Source organism: Meleagris gallopavo, chromosome 1, assembly GCF_000146605.3.
Source record: "Meleagris gallopavo isolate NT-WF06-2002-E0010 breed Aviagen turkey brand Nicholas breeding stock chromosome 1, Turkey_5.1, whole genome shotgun sequence".
Lineage (NCBI taxonomy): Eukaryota > Metazoa > Chordata > Aves > Galliformes > Phasianidae > Meleagris > Meleagris gallopavo.
In genome coordinates this window covers 97,476,087-97,482,772 of record NC_015011.2, presented here as the reverse complement: position 1 = coordinate 97,482,772, position 6,686 = coordinate 97,476,087, and positions in this window count along the sequence as shown.

The following is a 6,686-nucleotide window of genomic DNA, read 5'->3' as shown; positions in this document are numbered from 1 at the left end:
AAAAAAAACCAAAGGAGTCTACCTACGGAGTGCAAAGTGGTTGCTTTTTATTATGTAAAGCAAATGAGAGGCAGTGAAGGGATTGTACAGTTAACCAAAGTGTTATATTGCATGTACATGGCAGAGTTCAGTTAAGATTGATATGAATAGAAAAATTTGACTTCAATGTTTGGCTGTTCAATTTCAATACTCCTTTAATGCAGGGCTTTGTTTGCATAATCTCTGTTGGTTGCATTTCTTTATTTTTACTGTGGCTAAAAAATACCACATACCTTCTCTAACTCACCTCACCATTGAAGAATGAGGAGGTCTAGCAAGCTGAAAATTAGATATAACACTAAAAAATAATTATCTGACAGAAAGCAGAATTATTGCTTAATAGTGTGAAACAGTTAGGCAAGGAGAATAATTCACTATGGTATGCCTTTGGATTTCCCTTCCCTAGGATGAGAAAAGACCCCAACCAAGAGCGCCTTACTAATTTCACTATAAGCATCAGCATTCCTTTTCTATACAAAACAGTGGACTAAAATTAAGGATAGGGAAAAAAAAGTCATGGTTTTTTGTTTCGGCTTGTTTGTACGTTTTTTTAAATGAAATATAGATCTTAGAAATGACAGAAATTTGGTTTTAACTTTATGATTAGAAAGTGGATAAAACCAACTGAAAATGAAATGTTTATTCCCCCTCTACCTCCGCCAGTGAACTGAAAAATCACTTTTCACATTACTTACATCCAAATATGACTGAATGTTAATAAATCCCTTCTACACTGTAAAAGAGTAGCGTAGAACAATAGTGTGTGTTAGAAAAGAAAAACATACATATTGTTGTGTGGCCATGCTTGTTTTAAAATTAGTCCATTTTGTCTGCTTCATTACACATATTTTGCTTATCAGATAATTGTTCAACTGTCCGAACACAGTCACTCTTGCTATTAACAAAATTTAAATTGGAATTAACCTTGTTCCAGCCTATAGTCTTTTATAAAGAATGATATTCATGTCTGTAGACTAATTGCACTGAGAAAGTTCACTGCAAAGACATAATTAATAGTCCATAATGTTTGGGAAGGTGACATTTTCTACTTTCTTTGAATTCTCAGTTTGGTATTTGAAAGCCTGTATAAGGTACTGAATCTAGGGTATTTAATCTGGAGTGGTGTCTAGTTGGTAGTTAACTGAAGCTGCTTCCTTTCCCCTACCAGCAATAAAACTGAAAGGACTAATTACCCCTTTTATAGGTGCAATTTGAACTTAATACTCTAGAGAGGACGTGAGTGGTAAACCACTGTTATATGCGATTTCACCATCTGTACCTTAAAATTGTGACTATGGAGCTAACAAAAGAATATACAGAGCTTTTAGCACTGAAAAAAAAAACTGAACTTTTTTTTTTTTTTTTTCCCCAAATTGCTGGAAGAGTGTGATAATTCAGTAGTGTTTTCAGGTTCGCTGTAAAACCACTTCCTTTGAATAAACACATATTCAATTTAATCATTCATTAGTACTTAATTGAAACTCATTCATCTAATGATGATGATGTATTGATATTTTGGGAGTTTAATGAACCTGTTTGCATTAATGTATGTTTTATTTCAGTCCATCTGACGACAGAAGCCTTAGGAGCTTTCTCTAGAAAAATGACAATGATCACTTTTCTATATATCGCAGAACTTATTACTATATTTTTTTCCTATGATAAGGCAAGATTTCTGAACTTCAGTGAAATCCCTTAGGCTTAATATAATTTATTACTGTTATTTTACAGTTAAAGTTGTGGATTTCTATTTATCTATTTTCATATCTGTTTAAATAAAGGATAAACTATTAAATTTATGTATGGTTTCTAAGAGTTATTTTTTGCTAGACTGGAGTTGTCAAAAAAATGCCAGGTGAAGAGTTGTCTGCTTTCACCATCTCAACACTCCTCTTCACATCCTGCAAATTCTGGGATCTTGAAGTGGGTGAAGTTCTTTGCATGTATTATTTTCAAAACAATTTCTAGCTCTCACTCACAAATTTTGTTGTGCATTTGGATGTTTAATGATGCCAAGAGCTCCTCATAAGCACTGCCTGAAGAGGTACAACCTTTGACACCATATAGTATGGTTGTGGCCCACTGGCTACATAACAGCTACGTAAATTGTTATTGTCCAGAACTTCCTATACTGAATCTTAAATGCTTCAAAAGCAGAAAATCTTCATTTTTGACAATGCATCTCCTCTCCCTTTTTTTTTTTTCTTTTATTTAGTTTTTCTCTCTTCACACTTGTCTTCAGTACAGAGACCAACCAGAACTGTATTAAAATAGGAAAGTCAGTGATTGTCACCATTTCTTATAATACACATTATTGGGCATTTTGGGAGGAAACTTGTTTTGCTTTTAAATTCAGTTGATAGTAGCTTGCAAACTAAAAGATGGGTTCTTTATTTTTGGGATACATACAAATAAATAATTAAAAGCAATTTTCCCCCCAAATTTAAAACAATTAAGGTCTACTACTGTGCAGGATAAACTTTGAAACAGACAAGATGCAATTTGATTTTGAGCTGTTTCTGCAAAGCTTTTGGGATTTTGGGTTGATTTTTTGCGAGAGACAGTTTGATGAACTCATACACGAACACATGTGGCTCTTGCTGTTAATATAGTTGGCTCAGTCACTAATCTCTTTAATGTCATTGCATTTTTTATATAGATTTTTACATATATATGTATTTTTATAAAAGCTATGTAGTCTTTCATAGTCTTAGATGATTTTTAAACAACACTTGGCAAATGTGAATTTTACTAGAATTCTTTAAATATGTATCTGAGGATTCATTTATTTAGAAAGGAAATCTCACTATTCTGCCTTAAGTGATCTCCCAAACCTCAGTGAACCTGAAGTCCATTCTGTACATGTCTTACCACCCCACAGCATGGACATAATGTTATGGAGAAAAAAATTCTTGATGAACTTGCAGAATGCTTGAAGAGCTTTCAAAAAAAAAAGAGCTTTCTAGTATTAGAATAGTATCTTTAGATTTATTTCTTTAACTTGTTATAATTGCTTTGTTAAACATAATGTGCTACACAGAAGTAAATATGTCATTTTCTTTAAGATAATTTATTATTGACTCATCAAAATAGTCTTCGTGACTCTACAGTAATCAATACATTCTGTCAATATCTGAATGGAGATAACTGTGCTGTCTTAAAATTCACTAGAAAACCAACTGTCTAAGAAAAAGATGGGTTTGTGATTAATAAAACCAGATGACCACTGAAAATCTTGTCAAAATTGTGTGAATTATTTGAAACTAGAGTACTGAGAAATGTTTCGGTTAATAATAATCATTTTTTAATTAATTTAAAAACATCAAAATATGAAATTTGGATTTGACCCCAATTTTAGCTAAACAATGTATGAAAAATTGTCAGAAATATTTTTTCTACTGGATTTCTAAAAATATCACAGACTTTTCTAAACCAGATGGCAAAATCTTGTTCACACCAGAAAGGAAATAAACAGTTGACAAAATGTCACTCCTTAAATCAGTATACTTGACATAGCTGAGGGCAGAGATGATAGACAGCAGACAACATGGCACTGGAGATGCTGAATTTTTTCCAGGCCCAGAAATGTTCTTTCTTTCTGTTGCAGGTCCAAACGTTCCATTTTATTTCAGCCATACAGAGGAATCTGGACAGGCTGGAGAGCTGGGCTGAAACCAACGGGATGAGGTTCAACAAGACCAAATGCCGGGTCCTACACTTCGGCTACAACAACCCCAGGCGATGCTACAGGCTTGGAGCAGTGTGGCTGGAGGACAGCGTAGAGGAAATGGACCTGGGGGCATTGATTGATGCTCTGCTGAACATGAGCCGATAGTGTGCCCAGGTGGACAAGAAGGCCTATGGCATCCTGGCTTGCATCAGAAACAGTGTTGCCAGCAGGAGCAGAGAGGTGATTGTCCCCCTGTACTCAGCATTAGTGAGGCCGCACCTCAAGTACTGTGTTCAGTTTTGAGCCCCTCACTGCAAGAAAGACATTGAGGCCCTGGAACGTGTTCAAAGGAGGGCAACAAAGCTGGTGAGGGGTCTGGAACACAGGCCATATGAGGAGAGGCTGAAGGAGCTGGGAATGTTCAGCCTGGAGAGGAGGAGGCTCAGAGGAGACCTCATTGCTCTCTATAACTTCCTGAAAGGAGGTGGTAGTGAGCTGGGGGTCGGCCTCTTCTCTCGTGTCATTTGTGATAGGACCAGTGGGAATGGTTTCAAGCTACAGCAGCGGAGATTCAAGCTGGACATTAGGAAGTATTACTTTTCAGAAAGGGTTGTCAGGCACTGGAATGGACTGCCCAGGGAGGTGGTGGAGTCGCCGACCCTGGGGGTGTTCAAGGAAAGACTGGATGTTATGTTGAGGGATATGGTTTAGTGGGAGCTATTGGTAATAGGTGAATGGTTGGACTGGATGGTCTTTTAGGTCTTTTCCAACCTTGGTGATTCTATGATTCTATGATTAAAATCTGCCCTAGGACAAAGCTGGATTTCTAATGATTTACACTGCCTCAGAACACCATGCTTGCCAGTAGTGTTGGCTGGTGTTTCCTACCATGGACCACAGTTCTAATATGAGCATGTAATAGGAGATAGAAAAAGCAAGTTGAAAGGGAATACAAAGTAAGAGCAGTTTGACCAGAAACTTTGGCCTGAACTGAGTTTTTTTTTCTCATACACAGAAAATCTGAGTATGGAGAAAACTAAGTTTCAAGATGGCACAGAAGAAGATTCAAAAGGCTGTTGAACATAATTTTCCACTTTTCCAAGCGTTTATCTTGACGATTTGTTTCTGCATGAGCAAGAGTGAATTGAAATTGCAGCAATCTTGCCTGGAAGTTGGATTTGTTATGTTCAGGGGAACATAAAATTCCCCTCTAATCAAACACAGATCCTAACATAGCCCCAATGCACATTATCCTCCCTGTGGTGTCTTCCATTTGGGTAACAATCACTGAGTTGGCTCAGTGGAAAGACTTCACCTCTACGAATTAATCTTCACTGGCCAGAGACAGTGAAAAAGCAATGATCCTTCATAAAAGATGTTTCAGAGAACAGTCAGAAGTCAAGGAAATGCTGGAGGTGCCTGTGTCTGTGGTAGAAAGGAAGGATACCCTGGGACTCTCTATCCTGGGAACTTAGACAGTTTTTCCATTGACATAGGTAGGAATCACTGAGTTATCTGGAGAGGAACATATCATCTAAGGGTGCAGAAAGTAAAAAAATGTACTTTGAATTTTCCAGTGTCTGGGAGCTGAAGAGAGGAGCTGTGTTGGAGTTTTTCTACAGCTAAGCCATTTGCAACATGTCCTCTGTGAGAGTCTCTCATTTGTACAAGCCTATGTTACAGGCTTTTTTGTGTTGAAAATCATGATGATATCTTTTCTCTAGACCAGAGTTCCATGTATTTTATCTTGTGTAGACAGAACACTGGGTTGCAATTGGCTGGTAGGTACAAAATTATTTCTGGAATGACCAAAAACAGAGACATACATATGCATAAAGATGTATTTATGGGCTTAAATAGATAGCAAGTCTCACTTGCTGGCATGCATCTGAGAGACAGGCAAGTTTTAAAATTTGCAGATGAGTATTTTATTTGCAAAATACAATTGTATTAAAATATGTTGAAAATATTATATTACCATTTTTTGTAAGTGCAGTTGATCAGGGGCTGATTTTCACCTGTGATACCAATGTAATGTTACTTTCTAAAGAAAAAGACTAGTAGTGATGTCTGATGAAATTTGTGTTGAACCATGGAAGCTGGATGATGATACAGGGCACAGATATCAGAATAAATGAGATAGCCACAAGGAATTAAAAAAATAAAAAATCAGTGAAAACAGTCCATCAGCCATCAGAGAAACCTAGAGTATCCAGTTTAGATCTGAAAAATCTCTTCAGTGGTTCTTCAGAACTGGAATATCAAAATATTAACCTTATTCTCAAAACTTATTATCATTTAAAAAAGCTGTCTAAAATAATAGCAGAAGCCAAGCTGGACAGAGAGAGTAGTGAAGGAAGAACATCGGAAACAGCCCTGAAAGCCTCAAGGAGAAAGAAGGAAAAGAGCAGGAGGTGCTCCAGATGCTGCAACAGAGATGTCCCAGAAGCCCATGGAGAAGATTTCTGAGAGAAGGCTGTTCCCTGCAGCCTGTGGGAAAGACCCATTCTAGACCCGGGGGAAACATGAGGAGGAAGCATGGCAAAGGAGCTGTGAGGGACTGACCATAGCCTCCATTCCCCTGCACCATTTGAAGAGAGGGAAAAGCAGAAATGTCAAGGATGAAGGAGGGAGTTAGTCTAGGGAAAGAGAAGATGGAGATGCACGGTGGGAGAGGTTTTAGAATTTGTTTCTCACAATCCAAATCTACTTTAACTAGCAATAAATTAAATTACTTTTCTTCAAGTCAAACCAGTTTTGTCCATCGTAACAAGTAAGCAATATTGTTTTTATCTTGATCATGGAGCTTTTCATTTTATTTTTTCTGACAACTTGAGGGAGAGGGGCTGAGAGAGTAGATGTGTGGATATCTAATCAGCTCACCATGGGATGAAATACAAGCTTGCTCTTATCTAGGATAAGTCCGTAGAGGCATACCACCTTTCTGGTAAAGGGCTATATGCCTTTGTACAATGAG